At 39.7% G+C, this 24,629-nt stretch overlaps 1 protein-coding gene across 10 annotated transcripts in view; it reads left to right on the top strand.

The window, feature by feature from the left end:
- The window catches only part of BMPR1B (bone morphogenetic protein receptor type 1B), a 261,476-nt gene that overhangs the window by 62,774 nt on the left and 174,073 nt on the right, over positions 1–24,629 (top strand). Inside the window, exons 1-3 of one of the 10 annotated variants that reach the window (XM_080591070.1) lie at positions 11,477–11,515; positions 11,986–12,181; positions 12,274–13,056. The exons of the other annotated variants lie outside the window; for them this stretch is intronic. The gene's annotated coding sequence lies outside the window, so the exon portion shown is untranslated. Of the gene's footprint in view, positions 1–11,476; positions 11,516–11,985; positions 12,182–12,273; positions 13,057–24,629 lie in introns of those variants that run through there. 10 annotated transcript variants of the gene reach the window in all.

The following is a 24,629-nucleotide window of genomic DNA, read 5'->3' as shown; positions in this document are numbered from 1 at the left end:
GAAAATGTATTAATAATAATTTACAGATAAATTAATATGCCCTGAGCTTAATCTCATTCTGGCAAAGCCATGTTGAAGGAAATGAGGATTTACTGGGTTAGGATGTAATTGAGTCTGCTTTTTTTTTCTTCCTCCCCACACTGGAGAACTCATTTAAATCGATACCTTTAAATATTTAGTGGTACTTAATCTAACGTGTTCATTTGTTAGTCAAGTACCTTTCTTTTCATTGTAAGGCTTTTGCTGTGTAAAGCCCAAACCTGTAGTGAAACAGCATGCTCTTGCAGTTTTTGAGCACTGAACCAAAGTTATTCCTCCTCAGAGATTACTCCATGCTTCTTGAGCATCCATTAAACATTGCCCAGTGATATATGTAATAGGCAAGATCCAACTCACTGCACTTCTTTCTCTGTTTGGAAAAATTAAGTATGTCTAAAGTCTTTGGGATGCGTGGTTCCCAGTGGGTACACAGAGCAGCCTGTGCAAGAGATCAGCAGCACTTTGCTTGGGCTTGGTTACTCCGTGGGAGTGGAGGAGCTGGGAGTTCATGCTCGGAGTTTATCAGTACACAGTAGGGCTTAAAAATTATACTTAATGACAGAAATTCCCAAATGTAATCAGTGACAGATTTGGTTCCTGTCTGTGATGAATCAGTGGTTGTGTAGAGCTGTGGGAGGAACTTAAGCTATGCAGGGTAGAATCACTTAATGCTGTCGCTGGGGAAAAAAAAAAAAAAAAAAAAGCACATTGTAGTTTGAGCTCTCTCACTTCCCCACACTGTAACTACTCTGTCAGGTTAAATACTCACACAATGGCTGCAGGCTTCATGAAGAAAAATACATTAACTGTCCCCTACCTTCCATCCTAGTCTGCTACAAAAAGACTGCCCTTAAGTGTTGTCTTAATTTAGCTTTATTTTCAGCATTATATACTTACACATTATACACTGAAAGTTTTTAACTCTCATTTGTATGAGTACAGGACACGTGCTTTGGAAACTGGAGATGTAAGCAGGCTGCAAATGAGATTGTGCTTTCTTCTGTGAGTAGTCCACATCCAATGTCATAGACTGGCACGGTATCTCGGGTCCCTTCACCTTCTGTCTTTCCCTACCCCAACATATGACAGTGTTTTTTTCCATTGTAACATATTTTAAGTCCAAACCCGGCAATCCTTCCATGTGTGTTTTAATTCTTTCTTCCCTGACCCCCTTCTGAAATCAAGAACTCCTTGGGGCAGCAACAATCTTCAGACTGGTCTGTTTTACAGCAGAGCACATGCTTGTTCTGCTTATTCTTCCCACTGAATGGGACTGTGTCAGAAAGCAAAGGCTATCCCCAATAATAATATTTGCCTCAAAGGAGCTTGACCTTCTTTGTGATGTTTTTGGAAACAAAATGCAGGAATAAGCATTATGTCACAAATGAAGCAAGGAAAATAGGGTGGTTGTTTTCCTTAAACATGAACAGATCTTTGACACTGCTCAAATGTTTGTTTTACTGGGGGAGCCTGACTTTCCAGGAAGTTAGACATTTTCTTGACTTGTTTATTTTGGATTTTTCCATTTATTGATTGTAATCTAACTATCAAAATATAAAGCCAGACCTCTGAAATGGACAGTACCTGCTGTTCGAAAGATTTACAGCAACTCTTCCATTTAAGGTGAACTGAAACGTAAGAAGTGCCATTTCTGTTTCTAGTACTGTATATAGATGGCAGTGGAGTTGCTGAATTGGTGAAGCATGCAGCATCCTGTGGCTAGGGACCATACTTCAGTAGCTGTTCTCATAACTTTCAGTTTATTAATGTATGACTTAGCTGCATGTTGTAACGTAGGGCAAATATCAATGGAGCAAGGCTGATTTGTGTGGAAAATTATGCAAGAGAACACCCTGTTACTTTCCTGTTCCATATCGTAAGTAGTTCACTGCTAAGCAACTTTCAGCTTGGAAATGTGAATAATATAAAATATGTGCTGAGGAATATATTTGGTTAAAATACACCTTTCTCACATTGTAGCTGATTCTTTTGTGTCTGAAAGTCAATTAGCACAGGAGAAGAGGATGGGGAAGGAGTGCAGATTAATGAATGGAGTGGAACAGGTTACTTATTCTCTATAATACCCACAAGGTAAACTCAAGTGCACTTGAAAAATTGTGCTGGTGAAATACGCCATGTGTAGTTCAGACTGTCAAATACCATGTTTACTGTTGTCTTTTGTATTGAGCTAGAGAATGAATTAAGTCCCAAGAATGCACTGGAAAAAATACGCTATGAAGGAGGTAAAAAGTGCCAGTAAAGGCTGGGGTGCTTTGTACTCTGCACAGTCATTTAAATGCAAGGGTGTGTATTCATGTTCTGCTACATATACATGTGTGTGCCTATGTCTATATGTGTGTGCATATATATATGAATATCTACACGTGTCCACCTCTATGTGCATATATACACACATACCTTGGTATGTGTGTATGTATGTGTGTACATAACAACGACTAGTACAGACATTTTAAAATGGTAGGTGCAGGAGGTACCCTGGAAGGCAGGAGATGCCCTGGGAAGACTTGAATCTGGAGTTTTCCCTTCTTACCCATGCACAAACTTTCTCTCATCCTCTTCTCTTGTATGAAGAGAGGAATGTTTAATTTGAGCTAGTGAGGAAGGGGGGCAGGACAGGAGTCAGTGAAGGGAGTGCAAGAAAGAAGCTTGTAGGTGACAGGGTGGTATTCACCACTGACAGGTGAGGTGCAGGATTTGGGAAGGACCACCCTAACTCCAGGAGAATGTGGGACTCAGGATGTTTTTGTTTTTTTTTTTTTTTTTTTTTTTTTTAAGCAACGGAAGGAAAGAGGAAGATGGAGGGGGTTGTTGGTAGAACTTATTACTAGACCTGGAAGAACTAAAGCTTGGGGCAGGTTGGGAATGAGAGTCTCTGGAGGTATATTGCAGGGAACCCACACTATACATGGAAAAGTTGCTGTCCAAAGCATTAGCTTCCATGTGATCTAAAACAAAAAGCTTGTTCGGGTATTTCATGAGAAGATAAATTTGGAAATAAGGTTAAAAAAAAAAATTGTGGTGGCAAGGGCAGGATAACTTAACCTTTGCAACCTTGAGGGATCAAAAGCAGGATGTAAACACAGGATCTAAAACCACCTTATCTTGGTACAGAAAGTATGGTTTGTCTTCCTGGCCTTGGATAAAAAAGGCAAACTGTAGGAGGCCTGACAAGTTGTTCTTGCCACTGGGAATGGAAACAAGCCTGTGATGTCCTTTGGAACAACGAGCAATTTTCATTACGGATGCATGTCATGTGGGTCCATGCAGTTGCAAGTACATTGCTGAAAAGGTGATGAGTGGCAAGATGAAGGCAAAAGAGGAGGAAGCTGAGTAAGACTTTGATCTGTCTAACCTGATTATTGTTGACTAAGCCTGTTTTAGCTGAATCCTGGAATATCAGTATTAAAATACTGACCATGTCAACTGCTGTTGTCTACTAGAATAGCAAAAAGCATTTGGAAATAAGCTGATCACCACAGTTCCCTGGAAATTATCTCTAGCAACAACTACCTAATGCACAAAAATTTAACGTCCTGTGCCAAGATAGTACAGTAGAAGCATTGTGATAATGTGCTGATTTCTCTTCCTGGAAAATGTAGCTTAGATCATTGAAATCAGTGGGACTGAAGGACACAGTTAAAAATAAATCACATGTTGCTGTCCTGAGTAGTGCTAGCTAGTCTTCAAATACATTCTTAGGGAATGTATTTGGAACTGTAGCACATCCTTCCATCGTGTGTTTGGCACACTGAGGTATTCAGCAGCCAAAATTCTGATGTGTTATGGCTGAGCAGCATACTGTCAACTATTGAAACTCAGCTTGAAGATACCACATGTTGATAATCACTGCTGTATGTCTGCAGTTCTATTATTTGCATAATATATTGCACAACCTATTGGCATGTTGAATGAACACAAGTGTCTGTAGAGACCAACAAATGGGAATACTTATTTGCTGAATTATGCCCCCCCCCCAAAAAAAAAAAATAATAAAAAAAAGGATTAAGCCTTCTGTAGAGATCAGACTACTGCACTGAGAAAATCAAAGTCCACGTACATGATCTAAACCATGTTTGACATGTCAGACTTTGGTTTCACCAGGAGACTTGCTATGGTATGTTTTTAAAACCCACAAGTGTAAATTAGAACAAGCTAATTTTATAATTATTCCCAACAGACACACAAGTAATTTAGTCTCAAACATGTTTATTTTATAAAGACACAATCATTCAAAAAAGAAGTACTGAGAAACCACAAGTGGTTTGAGCAATAGAGGCTTAGAGCTTTTGCAAACATGCACGTGTTTAAAATGTGGTAGTATTTGTTTAAAAGCCATGGAGTGCTCTGTCTGTCTTTTGTGGCTTTCTGACTGTCCTTAAGAGAGACTAAGGAACCGGGGGCTGAGGGGGTTGTTTTGGTGGTGGTATTAGTCATTAATATAGCTTAATTTCCAGAAGAAAAAAAACAAAAACAAAAAACAAAACTCAGTTGTTCAGACTTAAGGAATTCAGAACAAAATCATATTTGATTAAGATGCTGCTGGAGGATAGACTGCTCCTGAGAAAGGGATTTCTTGTTTTAATGCTGATGGATTGCTTGTTCTGAAGGGACAGGAATACCACTTGAACATTTTTTTTTTCCCTTTTTCTCTCCAGTTTCAATGGCTTGAGCAAGTGACTGCTGTCAGAATGCAGAAAGGGCACCATGTACAAATAAGTCAAAATGAAGTTCGTAATATTAGCCTGTATGTAAATCTGTAAAGATGTTTAGAAATTATACAGAAAGTTTGTTTTTAATGACCAGATTCACACGTTTGGTGACTCACACCAGTTCTTTGACAGGTATTTTGGCATGGCTTGAGAGGAAATAAATATTTGACAATGACAATGCCCTGCAGCCCTTGGGTGTTTCTTATACAAGGTATAATATGGTGTTGCCTTTTTAAAATAGTACTAGCAATATCAATACAACTTACAGATAGCAAACATATCCCAAAAGCATTGGCGGAGAACAGTAAGCTTTTATTGGCTAATTAGTATTTACTTCTTTAACTAGCAAAAATTAAAAAAAAATAGTATGAGTGTTTGGCTGTAATGAGTCCTGAATGGTGAACTTCAGCCTGCTTCAATTCTTTAAGGTACTTGTTAAATAAATCTGTGTTCATCTTTTTGTATTATTCTGTTTCCTGGTTTTGAGACAAGTATCAACTTTGGGGAGGAAAAAGCTGATTTTGGTGTGGTTATTCTCTAGCTTGCAGCTAATTTCTGTAGTGCAGATACAAAACCTTTCCTAAATGCTTTGTGAGACGTTTAAGTACAGCTAGGAAACAACCAGACTTTTTGCATTCCCTGGGTTGATTTTTTTAGGATCAAATAACTAATCCTTCATCAGGCAGTGCATCATGTTTTAGATTCAAGTGCCTTACTTTGTACAATTCTGGAATAAGTTATTCAGCCATATTTGAAATCTAATGCATCTGGTGTAAATACTTAAATCTTTATTTCTAGATGTTTTTCAAAAGGTCTTGTAGAATTAAACACTAATTTTTCAATAGAGGTAGTGGGATTTAGGACTATAACTGCATATGAACTTTTAAAATTTCAATTCCTGCTCAAAACAGGATATTATAGTTGGGAAGCCAAGGTAACTTAAATTACAAAGCAAAAACAAACAAAAACCCAAACTGTATTAAGTGCTGTGTGTGCTTTTTTTAAGATACCAGACCTTATGGCAATTTCCTTAATTTCTGGTATAAAGTGATCACGAATCTTTTGGGAATGAATGAGTTTCTTAAGTTCACATTTATATTCTAGTCTTTCAGTCTGGAGAACTCACACTGACTTACAGTATTTTTAGGCTTTGTAGACTATTGTAAAATGCAGTTAGATTTTTTCACTGAGTTCTAGATAACTTTCTTAACATTATCATCACTTTTTTTTTTTTTTTTTGGTAAAAATAAATAAATAAATAAAATACCGGATTTATAGCTTCAGTGAAAAATTTTAACTTTTTGATTTTTGATTTTTAACTTTCTTATTGAGTGAAGAAATATTTCCCCAATGGGAATAATGTAGTGGGTTAAGAAGAGAAATTATTTTAAGTATTCAAGTCAGGCTTCTGCATGGAGTTATTTTGTACTGATCTACAACATTCACATTTTAATACTGGCAGTCGAGTTTCCAGCATAGTCTAAAATGTGATTCCAAAACTTAGTCTTTAGACAGAAGTACGAGTCATCGCTCTTACTGTTCTCTGCTCTAATAGGTATGCCTTCATATTTACATTTCCCATCAGCAAATGTGTGTTTTAAATTGTGGAGTGCAGGTTTCGAGTTTGCCTCTTAAGTTTGAGAACTGCCTGCAGCAGGGGCTTACACGTGCCACATCCTCACCAAGGTCAGCAGAAAGACACCCTCTGATGGCAGTGGGTGGCTGAGCACCATTGCTGGAATTCTCCTTTATTGTGTTATTTTTCTGTTAGTTTAGATGGTTACATGCTATGAGCATAACGTTGCAGTTTCAGTTCCTAAAGGTCTGCCTTTCAGCCTTTGCAACAAGATGTATGAGGTGTAGTTTCAGTGAAGTTTTAGAAAGTAAATGCAGTTTCACCACTTTTCTCTGAAAAAGAATGTTACTGATAACTGGACATCAAAATCCTCAATTGCCTTCATCTTCAAATTGGTATTTTGCTTTAAATAGTTATCCAAGTATTTGTACATGCTTTCTGTAATTTTAATGCTAAAATATTTATGCATGTAATGTTCTGTATGTTACCTGCAGACTGTGCCTTCCTATTTTATTTGGATTTCATTTTTTTATGCCTCTAAGCTGCCTAGGAGTTTTTGTGTTTAGGTGTTGAGCTTACATTTTTTGAATATTGACTTTGATAAATGGGAATTAATGTTCCGTATAGTCTTTATAGCCTTTATTATATCTGCCTTCCTTAACAAGTAATTCCTACTTTTTTGACTTGAATGGTTTTTTGGCTGCATTTAGCCACTTATGTTTATTATAAATGTCATCATTTGCAATAAAAATTTTAATATGATGATTATTGCAAGGGCACAACAACAGAGTGTCATCTGTTTTGTCAATGGTGAAAGAAACTGCTTGTAGTCTCAAGGCAGCAGCAGTGATGCAAATCTCAAAACAAAGCCTTACATTTTTAAAACAGCAGCAAACAAACAAAGCCTATGGATACAGTTATTCAGCGTGTATTTCTAGTGTTCATAGGCATATGAAGAATTACACTAAATGCTACTGCTACAAAGGAAAAGAAGGAAGGACCTTAACAAACATGGTACCATGCGGAGAGAGCCTCAGGGCCATTTCTCACTTCCTTTTAGTTTCATACAGCTGCTAAGTGTGGGAATTCTGGTTCCCTTTTTGCATGACCATCGTTTGGTGCTTTTAAAATGTTTTCACAAATGTAAATACTGTCAGTAAGACTTTGTGTATAAAGACCACCTAGAGAACATCTTTTATGAGGGTCATAACGTTGGCTGTCAGAGAATAAATTTGTTGATGGCTGAAAGGAGAGGAAAAAAATCAAACCACCAGCCATTCCTATGACAATTTCTAGCTCTGATAATAAAAAGATACACACAAAAATGCACTCTCTGGATCTTAGGACAGAATAAAAAAAACATTAGGCAATTGGAGGTGGCAGAAAGAGAGACCTAGGAAGCTGTTTCCATACTGCTATGAATTATGAAATTATATGTGGATTTTAAACGCTTATAAAGCTGCAAATAAATTTTCAAAAAACTCTGAAATCCATTAAATTTATTTTTAAAGGTTTTTCTTCCAGTTGCATTTAATCGTATTTGTAGATGTCACATTCGTATAAAGTTCAGTAGTGCAAAGGAAATTCTCAGTAAAGACACCATCTGAATGTATACTCAAAGAACTTCCTATTCAATTTTCTTCCATTAGTCTATAGTCTATGTGCAGTTAAAAGCTACAATTAAAATGTCATCTGAGATAGGTGAGCATTGAGCTTGTTCGAGACTTTGAGATTTGTGACCAACATATTTAAAAAAAAAAAAAAGAAGAAAAAAGAGAGAGAGAGAGAAAAGGATTATACAGTACTTCAAACATGATGCATGCTCCTATTTGGCTGCCAAAATTACCCTTGAAATCCTTATTTAAAATGATAGAGATTTACGGCACTTGTGTGTGCAGTGGACGAAGGGAAATGAAATTGTAATTGCAAACACTCATCAAAAGCTCCAGCTTTCAGTTAGCTTCAGTTAAAGCACGGTTTATTATGAAGTGACACAGTGAAGTTGGCAGGATTTTGTCAAGTCTAAGCTGGAGCTGAATGAGCTACAGGTAGGAGGTTAAAAGCCCAATCCACACACCACTGAAGTCAATTGGAAATTTCCCATTGGCTCAAAGACTTTAACGCTAGCCAAAAGATGTTAATCGTGTAATGTCAAAATGTTTTTAAATTTTCAGTTATTATTATCCAGGACTGAAAAGAGCCTGGCTCCATCTTGAAAACTGGAACACAAGAACCTCCCCCTGAACACCAGGCAGTACTTCTGTGCCGTGCGGGTGACGGAGCACTGGCAAGGGTTGCCCCAAGAGCTTTTGGTGTCTCCCTCCTTGGAGGTCTTAAAAAGCCTCCTGGATGTGGTCCTGGGCAGCCTGCTCTGGGTGGCTCTACTTAAGCAGGGGGTTTGGACCAGAGGGCAACCTTAACCATTCTGTGAATATTATAGCTGAAAATCCCACTTTCACACATGGAATTGATTGTGTTGATCCCAGGTATTGGTAACTGAACATTTGGTGGTAAAAAGAGTTGAGCAGCATCTGTACACTTAGTCTATGTCATCAGTATTTGTCAATACATCTGTGCCCAGCCACATGGCCACAAGCAACATGAATTTGAACCAGGGCAGATATAAGAATTGATTCACATTTTTGTCGGCTTTTCCAGATCACACAATGAGGTATTTATAGCAGCCTTGTACCAGCTGCAGGAAGAAGGATGATACCTGATCTGGCATAAACTCTACCAAGATAAAATTACTTTTTCAAAATTTTTAAAATGTGTTTGTAGCATCCGAATGACTTTGCACCAGTTCTGCTTTCCTGTATTATGAGGCTTCCCTACCATTGTAGGGTACTGGGCAACAGGAAACTGCAATTAGCATTTCAGTGAACCACAGCTTATGATGATTATTATTACAGACTAAATATTAATTTGATAAATATTAAATATTTGAACAGTATTGAAGTAAATCAGACTTATCTGACAGCTAGTCGTTGTCGGAGTACAGTTTTGAATATTTTCCTCTTGTTGCAGGAAGGATTGTTATGCTCACTTCTTAATGATGGGCAGTTTTCTTTTCTCCCTTCTCACAACCTCTCCTACAACACCAAACTTGTCCTCTTACTTGTCATGTCTATTTGTGATTTAATCATTTCTCATAGACAGAAGTTACAGTATAAGCTAAAATGACACTGTATTTAAATGGGGATTTATCAGCATTCTGTGGCATGATCTGTTATTTTTATATATATTTTATATATTTATTTTATATATTTATTAATATAATTGGTGTCATGGTATAATGCAACTCAGACTCTGGAACTTGTAGCTGAGCACAGTGAAAGACAAATGTCTTAGTGTATAATTGGACAGGGAGTACTGGACTTAATGAAGTACATGTTTGTGGAATTGCGTCCTCAAAACAGATGTTGATGCAGTAATATTGCACATTAGGAAATGCAATTAACAAAGGGTTAAAAGTTTTCTCTTTGCTTTCATTTCATATTTTAATATTAGTGTTTTCAAATTTCAGTAAGTTTGTGGGCTGCTTATAGTAGAAGTGGGATTGGTGAAGTTTGTTGAAGTGGAATGCAGAATGATTAAAACAGTTCAGCTCTAAGAAAATAGGTGATCACCTGAGAAATATGTTGGAATTAGTAATTTGGGGAGAAAGAGGAAAATTGAGAGGAGAAAATAATTGTCATGTTTCAATCACGTGCATATGTACACACATTTCTTCCATGTATAATCACATTACAGTCCAGGGTACAGTGAACAGAGAAAAGCCTAAACAGATTTTAGTAAGTGATCCCTTCGACGTGAGATGTGGGAAGTGGAAAGCTCTGGTGAAATGCCAGTCTGTTTTATTTGCCCTAGAGATAAAACAGCGCTTTCACATCCCAGTTTTATAACATGCTATCAATAAATACATGGGAAGCAAGCTCTCCATACAGGCTGCAGCAGTGTCAAGAATTTCAGAGTGTAGTCTTGGTTTGACTCTGAACTTGAAGCCCTTGATCAGATAACAGTCTGATAACAGCCATCATTTATATTTACAAATTTGGCAACACCAAATAATCACCAGTGACAATTTTCATCAAAGAAATACAGGCCAAGCATGTAGATTTAAAACATGCGTGTAGAGCATATTTGTCTACTTGGGACCCTTTTATTCATGCAGTTAACTACTCATGAAGTGTTTTGCATAACTGTTTTTTACAGCTTTACTGACTGTTGTCCATAAACAGGAGTCAGATTATAGGAGAGGATTTTGCAGGCTCTATTGACAGTATGACCACAAGTAGGCAACATCAGTGTTCGAGCAGGGGAATTTGATGGATAAGATAAACCCTGTATAAACTAACAAGCATATCCCTTGGCTGAATGGAAGAAGAGGACGGCTGTAAGGTCACGTTAAAGTTCTGAATTGTTTAGGAAATCTTATGTCTTCCAGCTGGGAAACATCACACAGACAGTTCAGAATATACCAAAGTTTGTGTTTAACAGAAACACAGAGAGTCAACCTAGGTAATTTTATCTGCCGTGTTCCCTTGAGCCAGTTCTTTGGAAAGGAGAGTAAGATCTCTCATTAGTCATTGTTGCCTCTTGTGAGCTATTAATTTATTATGCTCTTTTATGTCTGTATGTATTTTTGTAAATAGTGCTTAGATTAAAGTTAAGTGTATGTATTTGTAAAACCAGATGGATTGGACTTTCAGGGAAAGTCGAGCTTTCTGCCTCTTCGTAAGGCTGGTACCATTCATACTTGTGTAAAACATCTCCCCTTCCCTGCCGTCTGTGACAGTTTGGTAGACTTAGAAACAAGACTAATAGCTGATGATAAGAGCAAGCTGCAGAAACTCGGATTCCATTTTTTCTCATTTTTATTAACAAAGCAACAGCCCGTGTCTGCTGGATACCTTCAGTAGCTTGGTAGAACTTCATATACCTCCCTCTGTACTTGCCAAGGGCTTTTGAGGGCGCTGACGTGGTGTTGTGTCCTGGAGCTGTGTGTACACGGCCATGGAGTGGTCAGGGAGAGGTGTGTGAGAACTCCTGGCAGACCTTTCAAGGTAACGTGTACATTTAGCATTGTTGCCTTATTAAATGAGCTTCCAGCTTTTGATCCCAACAGAGAGGGGCTTTGTGTTGATGTGGACAGGAACCTGGGAAACAGGTAATCAGGTTCTCAGACTGGTGGAGTCGTGTCCTCATTTTAGCGAGCTGAGCTGGGGTGCAGGAGCAGGCACTGCCCGAGCAGTAGGGGCACTCAGCTTCTGGAAAGCCACAGGCTAGATACGTTTAGAAGTGTCAGATGCACTTTTCATTTGATTTGGTTTAGATGGATCAAATACGTTCTCTTCCTGCTGTGGTTTGTCTAGGAGGACTGTACTTGAAGGTCTGATTTCGCTGTGGGCACATGGGCAGTTTTACTCTTTTTGAAGTCTTGGGTTCAGTCAAAAATGGGGGGGAGAGATGAAGGGGAAATGCCAGGAAATCTCACTGTGGATTCTGGTACTTTTCAGTGGCTCCAGGCAAGCAAGGTGATGACATGAAATTAGGATGCATATTTAAGTTAGTGTTTTGGCTAGGCTAACAAGGCAAAGATAGTAATTAGATAAACTTCTGTTTTAATTTCTCTTTTAGTTTCTCATTAGGTTTTGCCTTCAGGTATAGCCAGCTGCGGCATAACTTTACACTTTATCACATTGAAAAGGGGATGTTGTAATTTGGATGCAGTCTTTGGCAAGATTAGCCTTCCCGGAGAGAAGGCTCTCCGGGAAGGATGGGTCCTGCAAGAAGGAACTCCAGAAGTGAACAGACCTGTAGAAAACTTGTCCTGGTAATACAGCGTTATCCCTTGTATGCAGTCTCTTGAATCCTGACTGTAGTCTGAGTTAAGCTTTTCTTTGGCCATTAACTTTTTCCCTCTAGATGTTGTTTTGCCAGTGTTTTGCCTGACAAGGAGGGACAACAGAGGTGTCACAGCTTAGCGGTGTCCTGGTGATTTCTGTGGCGGTTCTGTAAGCAGAAGGATGAAAACTTCTGAGAAAGAAGATGAAGCTTTGAGAAAGCATACTTGGAGCTGAAAAGGGGGCTTGAAGCACACACAAAGGTGCTCTGGCATTACCAGAAGGTGTTGGATGGGTGACCTTCACTGAACTGCCATTGCAGCAGCTGGGGTTCCCTTCTGTTCCATAAGGTAATGAGTTACACGAAGGGTTTTTTACCCTTTCTTAATTAAAATAAAGGCTCATTTGAGGGCTAGTTGCAATATTGCTACTAAGGCCTCTTTACCGATTGCTCTTCTCACTTCTGAATGGCTTTTTTTGGATGCCAAAAATGGATGACCCTGGTGCTTTCAGTGCAAGGTGAAGAAACTAAGCCCATTAGGCGCACAGTGGAGATGGTTATTTTCCCAGTTGTCCTCTCATTTGTGCTACCATGAGTGAGGCTCGTCTGTTGCCTCTCAGGTCCGTTGTCATTGAGGGGACCGGAGGCTGAAAGGTGACATCTGGAAACCTGAGAATCTTGTTCTATTTGCTCTGTCTGTAAGCATACGGCTTCACGGCCAGTGGTGGCTCCTGCTGCTGTTGGTCCAGCCGATCTTCTCTGGTGCCACACAAAGAGCTTTCCTGCCTGGAGCCGGTGAGGCTGCTGCACTGAAACCGAAGAAATCTGAGAAGGAGAGACAGCCATCCTGCAAGTAACAGATGGGTACTGTTTTAAATACAGGGCAGAAAAATAATAATCATCAATTGCTAACTAACATGCAATGCTGGGATAGAAGGGAGATTTATTTATTTATTTATTTATTTAAGGGGAGGGGGTGTCTGAAGGGAAAAGAGGTAGAAAGAGGGATGAAAAAGAGAAAAGTTGATTGGGGCTTTTTCCTATCCTACTTAATCACAGTCATATGTCAGGCTGCTTGAAATGGGAAAGGAGGGAGGGAGGGCTGCTGAAATCTGCAGCGTGCTGGAATTCTGCGAGTGCGCGGTGCGGTGTGGTAACTCCCGCGGCTCAGAGCTGCCCTGATGAATGGAGCCTTTCCAGAGCTGCCAAGCCTGAAGCGAATGTGGTCAGGGATTTATTACGAAATGTACCAAGCCTTGGCATGGGGCTAATTGCGTATAACAAGGAGCGTGCTGGAAACTCAGACCTGAAAGGTGACAAATGCAGAAAATATTCTATATCTGATGCTGGTGAAAGAGGTTTTGTGTAAGGGAATGTCTGTATGTCTGTGCTTTTTGCTAATGAGCTCCCAAACATAACTGTATTTTCTTGTTACTAGCTTGGTTAAGATAAATGTAGATTTCTTGCTTTGGATATGTATTTCAGAGCCAGCGAAGAAAAAGTAGCCACTATACAGCTGCCGTGTTAACTGAAGTTCTCAAAACAAATGGGTGGGATTTGTTTTCAAAGCATCTGATGTACACATCCAAGGAGATGGTAGAAAGTTTTGTAGCTGGATAGCAACAAAATACTGAAGGTGAGAGTTTGATTATAAAGTTTCCAGAGACAGCCAAAGTGTGAAGCATTGGTCTTGGAGATAATGTTATGTTCAGTATGTTCAGGGGTCGGGGACCAAATCGTATAGCATGACTGGTTTTAAAGTTTGTTAGATCTAAAGCATCTGCATCCCTGAATGCCTAATGTATAGACCTATGCCATGGTGGCATTTAATCCAGTGGAAAACATCTTGCTCCTTTTTAAGGCTTCTTCCTGTTCTAGGTTTCTACAATAGCTGTATTCTTAAATCTTGTAGTGGTCTTTGGCATGAGGTATAATTAAGCTTTCTGGCCATGCCAAGAAAAAGAATACTGCTAGTGTCATTGATAGCTATCGGAGTGTCCAAATGGGTATTGTCAAAAATCAGAGGTACTTCAAGGAAGGGTGAATTGCCTAGATTGTATGATAGTCAGTTAAGTTTTGTATCCATCCAAAAAAGCAATGTGGTGTTTAAAACCAAACAAAAACCAAACACTAAAATTTTATGCTAATATTGTTTCTTGTTGAATTGGCAGCACCTTTTTTAAAGGGAAGCTGCTTTCAAGATGGTATTTTAGCCAGTAGACAAATGTCAATCTTCTTTTTAGGACATCTATTCATAGGCATGTCTAAAAATCTTCATTATCTAAACGATAGGCTCTGAAAGCAGGTTAGCTCATCTGAGCCTCTTCTGGTGGTGCAAGATCTGCTGTGCAGTGAACTATCAGGAAGCTACCTGCGTAGAACTGCAATCATCTCAATTTAGCTGTGCCCAATGATGTGCATCAGTTTGAGACTGTAACCACTGCCGTGGTGTTGGTTTGTGGAACTGCTCTGAACCTTGGAAGTCTGTGCCAGTTGAGTCCTGTCAAGTTTACCTTAGCTTTTTCTACCCGCAATAGTCTTTATTGTATTAGGCTCTTGCCAGTGGCATGAGGGAGGAAGCAATGAGAATCCAACAAAGTAAAACAGAGCTCCTTAGTCTCTACAATCCTCCAAAGGTGTCAAAGTCCCTTTTCTTCACTGTTTTTTTGAAATAACTTTCTACTCAGAGCTCAGTTTTTCAGTGTCAGTATTGAGAGGTTGCATTGTCCTGGTTGATGGGGGGTGGGAAAGCAAGTGTTTTTTTGAAAGCTGTTCAGATCAATGCAACAAACAGTACCTCCTCGTCTTGACACTGCTTCAGTCTTTGTATTCTGTCAGTACCTGTCTCCTCTGGTGCATGAAGAAAGCAGGTCCTGAGCTCCTGAAAATAACTGATTGCCCCCTATCTGCATCAAAATGTCCCTGATTTATCTCAATGGTACACTTCATGTTTTCAGAAGAACTAACGTTTTTTGTTTAATTCAAAAAGCCTGATTTAAAAAGAAAAAAAGTAGAAACAGGTTATGCAATTTTAACAATTTTCTACCCTTGTTTTCAGGGGAGTCCTTGGAGCAGGAGGGGAAAATGCATAGTAGGAAACATATTGGTCATTTGTGATTTGATAATAGCACATTTGATAGCACAACAGTGACATGAATCTTTGGTAGTTCCACAGTTAACAAGTCAATCCTTCAGACAAATTGTATCAGTGTAGCAACTTACTATTCTGAATTCTAACATGTTAAGCGCAGAAAAGGAAAGATTTGCAAATGAAACAACAACACAAAAGCACAAGAAGGCAGAAAATAAGCATGCTACACACATTCACTTCTGTTTTTCCAAAAAGCTTTTATATGGTGTATACATCTAAGGCACTCGGTTCAAATGAGTGGATCATACTGTAGTAACATGCTGGTAATAATATAGTAAATGCTGAAACAAGCTTGATATGGTGTGTAGAATAAATGTTATAAGTTTGCCCCAGTACAGAGGTTTTTAAAATGAGGAATAGGTAATACCTATCAATGCTTTTAATTATTTAAACAAACAATCAAAAACCCTGCTATTGGTATAAATCTAACAAAGTCATAGTTCCTCCCAAAACCTATTCTTCCTGACCTTGGCAGCATTACACAGATTGCATTTTCATGAAGATAAGCAGTTCTTGAATCATTTCCTAAATCTGTGAAGTCCAAGCAGTACTTGTTTTCTATGGCATAGAACACATATATGCTCTATTTTACCTGCATTATGCACAAGAAATGTTTTAGGTGTTTTGTAGCATGCTAGAAATAAAATGGTTTTGATACCGAAACGGCGATGTAAGTTTTGTAAAGATGCAGCCAGTTAGATTTGATTATGTACAGAGATGTATCTGAAAGACTGAGTAAGATAAGAAGGGGAAAGGAGCATAAAACAAGAGATTCACTCGATGTTTCTAGAGTGTTCATTGCTCCTTGGCAAAAGTACCTCAATTTATGCAAGTTACAGGAGTTTTTGTACCCATTATGGTGTCTAGATCATTAATAGCCTGATCCTCCTTCTGTTGAAGTTAGCAGGAAATTTCTGCTTGATTTTAATGGAGCTGAAGTAGGATGTAAGTGAGGGATGGTGCTGAAGAAAGAAAAACAAATGCTACCATAAATCAACTTTGTTTGCACAGACATAATGGTTGCACAGCAGACAGTAAGGTTTTCTGATCTTGGCAGTGTTACTTCTTGCTGCCTTTCTAGCGGGCCTCACCCTACCAGGTGAGAATGCCGAATCTTGCAGTCCTGCCATTCCCTAGATGAACGGATGAAATGGGATATCCTGCAGAAGACAAGCTGACATCTTCAAACTAATTTTTGATAAGTAGTAGCCAGGTTCATCCCTCTGTTTTCCTTTTTGCAGCGTAAGACCTGAATTTTAGAAGGATTCATAAAAGCCGCAGTTTTCTCTCTGAGGGCATTCTCCAATTTTGAGTCTTCCGCTGAGGAAAGGGTTTTCTTCCTCAGTTCATGGTCCTAATAAGCATGTAAAAAGAAGCAATGCACAAGTAATGCTGTGACCCAAGCCAAAAATAATAATGAACAGGAGATTCGTCATGGACTAGCTATCAGAAGGGTAGTAATAGGTTTATTGCTTGCAGACAGTGTAAAATTTGAGAGATTCATCAAACAACTTTCCCACAGTGTTCTGGGACAGATGAATGTGCATGAGAAGCGTGTAAAGGTGCAGGTAAGGACTGCAGTGAGATGGAATGGGTGCGTGGGATAGATGGCTGTTGGGTGTCTGAGACAAAAGTAAGGGATATTTCTGTCCCAGCATTAGTTATGTGCCCATGTTAAGGAGCACTGAAGACTGAAACATTCAAATCCTTTTTTGGGATGTTACTGTTGCTTCAAGTTCATAGATAATATCAAGTATATACATGACACTCTGCACCAAAACCAGATATGCTGCCTCTGGCCCAAAAATATTATGAAGGATGTGTTAGAAAGAAAGAATAGGTGACTACCTGACTCATTGTGCAGCTTTCTTTCTTTCTTTTTTTTTTTTAAGATACTTTTGCAAATATACTGATTATTGCTTCATAGTTTAAGAATCTTAAACGTGAATTTCAGATGAAAAGTTAGCAGTGTGTAATATGAGCAACACAAGGTAGTTCTTTGACACTGCATTAATGGACTAGGAGCATAAAAATAAACATTTAGTAAAGCTAAAAGCTCTGGAAAAGTGGTTTCTGTTACAGATACCTCTTAAGAAGCATTTTTTAATGTAAAATCAAATTACCGGTGTCATATGTGTGAATACTTAATTTAGTCAGGAATCGATCTATATGGGACCATGGCTAGAGTGGCCACATATGCTAGGCTTATATAGTGGTCAGGGAATGTGTTGGGGCTGTATGACTACCCATAAGATGTGGTGCTCACAGTGACTGCAAGATCGCAGGCTTCCAGCTAGGTTGACATTAGCTGTTCAGGATGAGAGGCTGTCAGCTTGGGAAGTGCTGCTGGAGGAAGTTAAATCTAAATAGCCATGCAGATTTGTCCTATTCAAATACGTGGAGAGGGGGAAAAAGTTTTAAAATGAAAAGAAACAACAACAAACCACAAATGTATGCTGTGCTAGGACAGTGCTTGCAGAGGGACCTGATTTTATTTCCTGATGTTGGCAATAAAATCAGAAATTTATTTTCACGACTTTAGGAGGAGGCACTTGAAATAAATTTGACTTCTGCCACTTCAATAATTCTATAAAGTACACAAAACTAAGCAACAAACGTCACGGAACATGGAATGTGGCGTTTGAGCAAAGATGCCACACACAAGAACTTCTCAGCTGTCCATCCCTTTACCAGAAGCCCACTTGTCTTCACGGGTTGCATATTCAGGAGCTTCAGAATGAGAGGGAAAGACAGAATTTCAGAGCTGAAAGCTGCTCTGAGACAGTGCCCTACCTCATGATGTGAAGGCTGTCTTACCACCAGGTATCCCATTCAACCTGCTTGTCTATGGGTTGTAACAGGTACCAAATTTAAAGAACATCTTTGGAAGCGTTGGCTGAAACAGCTTCCTTGCTCTGTGCATTGTGCACCGAGTGATGAGCAGAAGTGACAGCAGACCTGCTGGCGTAAGTCTTTCTGTCCTAATTAAATCTGCACATTTAGCTATCCTAGCTGAGTAAACAGCATTGTGGCAGGGCATGTGAAAACAGCGATTGTTTTCCTTTTTCATATTATTCATCATTTGTGCTGCTGTGCTGCTTTGAACTGCTGCCTGAGGACCTCCACCATGCCCTGGGTGCTTGTAAAACAACGCAAAATCATGGTCCCTGCCCCAGGAGTGCTGGTAGGAAGTGTACTTCTTCACTCTGTCTGCGGCGATGCCGGCAGTGATGTACAAGCATTCAAGTAAGTGCAGACTGCCAGTTTGTGCTTCGCACTGTTTTGCGAGGAAAAGCTGGGTGAAGTTCAATGACCCATATTAGAGTCAGATAAATACCAGCTAATTCATTACAAACATTACTCCAGCTAAAAATGGGGTTGTTGGCCAGTTTTGCCTGAGCGCCAGATGATGATGCTGTAACAAAAACTGCCCTGGCAGTGCAGTCGGGCTCAGATGCAATTAACCATTTCTGCCCGCTTTCTGCAGCCCTCACAAATAGGGCTGGGAGCGTGCAGCCCTGGTAATTTATTGCCAGCTGTTGGAGTGCAGCAGCTGCAGAGAATGGCAGGTTGTCACCACGGGGGCTTGTCGTGTGGGCTGCCGTGGTTGGGGCATGGCTCGGGGAGGTGGCTGGTGGGCAGAGCAGGGGTTAGAAATAACCTGCAGGTTGTGTTCTTTAGAGCCTTTATGTAAACACATCGGGAATGAAAACAACTTTTTTTTTTTTTTTTTTTTTTCGGAGACCTGTACAGCATCCAACCATAACATTCCAGGCTGGGCTACGCGCTCCAGCGTAGAAAGGCACTACAGTATGGGAGATCAGGCCTGCGGGTCCAATTCAGTGCTTGCTTTGTGTACAGCTCCAGCATTTTACGTCAGCTGGACTGATGGTGTATTTTTGCACTGTGACCATAAAGGATGGAAAAAGAAGGAAAAAAAAAGGACAGTGATCATGGGGGGCAAAACAGCCGGTATAATAGCAGCGAACTGGAATAACAATATTTGTCTTTAATTTGAATGATGGGGCCTTGGGTGTAATAGAAAGTAGTAATAATACAAAAATTCTATGCTTTTGGGTTTTCAAAAAAGTGTCTTAAAATAGAAGTGTCTTAATCTGGAAAGAAGCAGTTTAATATTAACAGCCCGCCTTTGTTTTACTAAGACTGGCACTTTACTCATCTCTGCACTGACTGAGGAATTTGACCATAAATACATATACTGCTAGATAACTACATGAAAGTATATCATTTTGTGAAACTTAAAGTTTTTATCTATGCAGTTCTTAAATCAGGTGTAAAAATGGTTATACTTTTTGAGAAAGCAGAAAGTTTGAATTATATTTTTGAACAGAAGGGGTAAGGGTTGGTCTGTAGGGCTTGGCGGATGTTCGTTTCATCCTTATGGGTCAGCACCTCTGTAAATTCATGCCAGATGTATGGGGCTTAGTGCGGAAGTGCTGTCTGGTGCCGGGGCATGCTCTTGCTTTCAGGAAACCCTAATTATCAGCAAGGCAGAAGCCCACTACTCCTTACCTCACAAGGTGCTGATTCTTAGTGTGGTGCTAGATCAGGCCATGTAATCCTTTCACTGCTTGTTGTGCTTGTGTTTTTTTAAGACCCATGATTACCCTAGCTAGACGTTGTCTCTGTCCTTCACCTTGCCTCTTTGGACCTAGAGAAGCTTGCTGATGGCTCCATTACACAGCTTTTTAAGACATTTGTGGCTGTGCATCTTACACTGATCCTGCTGGTGTCTTACATGGGTATAATTCCTTACACAAGAGCTCCACTGACCTGGAAAGACTCGGTGCAGGATAGATGACTACAGGCAAGGATCAACTTCTTGAAGATCGTCCCTTGGCTTAAGTAGTGTTTCATTGTCTTTGCTTTATTTTATTTTATTTACTTATTTATTTATTTTGTAGGGGATGGTGATGGACAGGAGGAAAAAGTAGAGTTCAGCTGCCTGGGATTCTGGCCCTTTTCACAGGCATTGGGGTTGGAGGTGGATGCTCCTTACTGGTTTTATCCCAAAGAGAAAGGAATCTCAAGTACATCTAGCTGTGGTGGGCTTTGGCCAGTTCCTTCATCATAGTTACAACCTAAGGGGCACATTCACAGAATGGTTGAGGTTGGAAGGGACCTCTGGAGGTCTTCTGGTCCAACCCCCTGTTCAAGCAGGGCCACCTACAGCAGGCTGGACAGGACCATGTCCGTGTGCTCTGTCCCCTGCTCAGTCAAGAGGGACAGAAGGGTTTACCCCTGCTGGGCAGCTGGAAACAAAGGCAACCTTCAAGGTGGACAAATGTATTTTTGAAGGGGAAAAAAAAATAGAAGTGTGAGGAGCCATGTCTTAAGCTCTGTATTTTCATAGGCTGGGGGAAGGTAGAGAGTGAGGACCCACAGTGGGCTTCATGCAGGAGAAGCTGAAGGGCTCACCTGGGTAGAGAGCCGGAACGGTGGAGGTGGGGGATGCTCTGCAGAGCTGTTCTGCCCCACAATGACTGAAGTCCCTTGCATTTCTGCCTGTGTATGTAGCTTAATTGTTAGTGTAACTTCCTGAAGCATCCCTTCTAATACCTGTCCTAATGCTGCAGTAATCATAATAAGTTGTAGTATGTTTTGCAGAAGGTTAAGTAGTGAGGTTAGGGAAGAAAGAGCAAAACCATTCTTCTCTTTTCCACCCACCTCACCCCCTTGAGCAAAAATAAGTAAATAATGCTGATAGTTTAATAGAAAAAAAAATCATGTTCCATTTAGTGTGTGAATGCTAAATGGAGGCTGTTATGTGGAATTGTGACTTGCTAACTATGTACACAAATTAGGTGGGAAATGAGCTGTGATGTGCAGCCTTTATTTCAAAACGTTCATAGAATGTGACTGGTGACATTATTGGGTACTTGAACTATTTTACTTTGTTTTAAGAAACATTAGCTGTTAATAAGTCCCATTTTCTGTCCCCATTTTCTTTTCTAAGCAGATACTAATGTATTGGTTTTGCTCATGTTTGAGGAAAGCAAAGTTTCAGCTGCCATAACTACGTTAAGTCTGCAGCTCAGGAGTGCTGCTATTGGCACATGTTCTCAAAAGCTTATTAAGAGAAGAGTTTGCTAGAATCATTAGGTTTAATGAATAAAATCTTCATGGGATTTTGTGCAATTGGTAGATTGTCAAGATCTATATGTAATCTTTGAGAGATGTGAGAAACAGATTGTATGGCCTCAAATCAGAGCCACTCTTACAGAATTAGTTTGCTTTTCCTCCAGAGATTAACACTTAGCAATTCTGGGCTAAATTTCAAGAACGAACTCTAACCTGCGCATTTTCCCTTTGCTTGTTTTTCTTAACCTGAAAACAGTCTTATGAGTGTTTGCGGTAAAATGCCAGAAAAAATAAAATAAAATTAAATAATCTATTTTCAAGCTTTAGGAACTACTCTTTTCAGTTTGATTTAAGAAAAAAATCCAAAAATGCCTCCTATATTCAGGAGGCATTTGAAGGCATGCTCAAGTGCAACTGGTGCACCATCAGACTTGCATTGGTAGTCTCTGCTTTAGTTTCACATCTCTGTAGAAGTGTCCCTGCCCTCCCTGATAAGTTTTTGTTCATACGTACCACTCGTGGAACCTGTTCCTGAGTTAGCAGATGTGCTTCTGTTTACTATATAGCGTGGGATAGCTCCCATAGCTGCTCTTCTTTGTGCAGGAAGAAGACTTTGTCCTAGCACAAGTAATTCACGTTTACCACCCAAGCGCCTATCATTTCTTCCAAGGTATCAAGGATAAAACTAGTAGACGAACGAATGTCGCCTTTATTCTAAACCACATACGTTTTTACAGAAATGGTGTTGATATAACCATGTGTAATATCTGTACACATTTAAAATCTGTTAACTGCAATATAAGGGAAGCTTCAGAAAGTGCATGTCAAGATGCTGCAATGCTGAAACTTGAATAGATCAACCTGCGGGGTAGCAGGATTGCAGCTGAGTGGGTTCCAGCGTGAGATGGCATTCTGTGCATGTGCATTTTAATATGAATATTGTTGGCGGCTCTGGCTGCTTATAATAGGCCCTGAAATGCTTGTGGGGGGGAAAAAAAGAGACTTGCTCTGTTAAAACTGCAGGAATCTGTCCTAGGCCTAAGGTCATGATAGGCTGGGCCGGGTGCCAACCTCAGTGCCAGGGAAAGAGACAGCAAAGTTACCAGGGGCTGTCCCAGGGCACAGGGACCAGGCCTGGATGCTCGGTGGATCATTGTCCTACAGCCTGTTTCAGCACACTCCTGTTGGAGTTTTGATGCAGGTTTAGATTGCTTTTTTGGTAAGAGTAGTAGCAAAGTAATTGCAAACATGCCAGTTGGCTGTACTTTTTAAACAGTTGCCCTCGATTCCCATCCTTCTGTCTCGACTGTTCAGGTGATGCATACAGTTTGTGTCTGATTTGAAGAAGCCTATCAAGTGTGTTGAGATGCTGACTGTGCTGAGAAAAGGCAAATGTCTTAACAGTCTGTCACCACACAAGGAGTAAGGAATACAGAAAACATACATACGGACTGTCAGCTGAATTATTTTGGTTGTTATTTATTAAGATACTCTTGTGGCTGTGAAGATATGCAGCTTCCTTTTCATGAGTGTCTTCTATCCTGCTTGTTTTACACCAGATTTTTTGAGATATGGTTGTTCTTTCATCAGCCTCAAGTGTGTGTTTTTCAGCGTTGCACAATCTTCTAGTGCATAAGAACTTGACTAGACAATCATGGTATAAGCTACCGTGAACCTCGTTTTTCTGTTTTTTTTTTTGCCCTCCAAGGCAGAACTCAGTTTCTGATGGTCCTGTACGTCCTGGATAAATAAGCAAGGAGAACATTGGATGTTTTCACTTCAGTGGGTAGTTTTGTTTTTAATCGACTTCATATGAAGTAGGTTCTTTATTTCTGCACAGTTTCAAAACAAACTAAACTCCCAGAAGTATAATACATCTTCGAAGGAAAACTCTACAGAACAAATTGATGTTCATATCTATGCTTTCTAAATACCTACATCCCAGTTTTTTGTTTTTTTTTTTTCATCTCAGACTGAAAGCTGGAATTGGGCAACAAGTAAAGAGCTCTTACCTTGGTCTTGCCTGCCTTTTAGCTGATCTTTGTTCTTGACTGAAATCCCAGAACTGCCAAAGCTATGTCACATTGTCAAATAACAGCACAATAGTTGGTTATGGTATTTTAGTGTTAATTTAGATTTTGCCTTTGAAAATAAAAGCTATGAATGAAATTTGCATTTGAAGAACGCTCTTTTTTTTCTTTTTTTTCTTTTCTTCCCCTGAGGCACCAACTGTTGAAATGGCTGTATATAGACATTATCATGAAGTTGGATATATTTAAAGAATTACACAAATGGAAAAAGATACTTTGCTAAAGCTTTCAGGAGACTGTGGAATTGAAACCTTTGCAAATTGTGGTTTACCTGAACTGATTGTCTTAGCTATTGTGTTGATTATTTTTTTAAAATCCAGAGGAAGTCTAAGTTAAAACCAAGCCAAATTAATATTAGTTGTCTGAAATCTTTCCTAACTGCAAGATTTCTAATCTGATGGACTTGGAAAACACTTGTGTGGCTCATTCTCCGTTGACTCAGTAATACATATGTGCATGTTAGCTGGTTTTAGCAACATTTTTCCTTTGGGCAATGAGAATGATTCAGAAGAAATGTTTGATAAAACTGTGAGCAACTGTAAAAGCTTAATTGGACTCAAAACTAGTATGTCTTCAATTAGAGTCATCTGTTCGTGCTTTCTTTTTTTCCCACTCCCAGAATATATAATCCTTTTTAACCTACATTTTTAATATAAGCCATACTGCCCTCCACAGAGAATCCTGTTTGCTTGTAGGTAATAAGAGGTCCACAGATGCTCTTTTTTTTTTGGGGGGGGGGGAATCTGCCTCATTTCCTCTGCTTGTGGCTGCTTGTTACTACAGAGCTACTCTGAGTGGGCGATGGGCTGGTGGTGGCAGGGGCTGGATGCTCCTCAACCCCCCGCTCTCCCTGCAAATGGAGGTGCGTGTCTGAAGGGCAGCCTTGCCTGAAAAACGTGTAATGCACTTCGAGTTTAGCAAATAGAAATTCTTCCAGAGTAGAAAACTGTGTTTCTGAAGTGAGATAAAGTTCTTTCTGAAATTTGGCACCACCGGTAAACAGCAGCTGAAAACCTCCCGGGTCCCATGCTCTTATTTTCTAGTGCCTTGAGTTGCTGCCTCGTGCTGCAGCAGATAGATGACTTAAAACACTC

This window comes from Anser brachyrhynchus (genome assembly GCF_964034855.1).
Source record: "Anser brachyrhynchus genome assembly, chromosome: 4".
Classification (NCBI taxonomy): domain Eukaryota; kingdom Metazoa; phylum Chordata; class Aves; order Anseriformes; family Anatidae; genus Anser; species Anser brachyrhynchus.
Note: the sequence above shows the minus strand (reverse complement) of the source record. Positions and strands in the feature narration are given on the sequence as shown.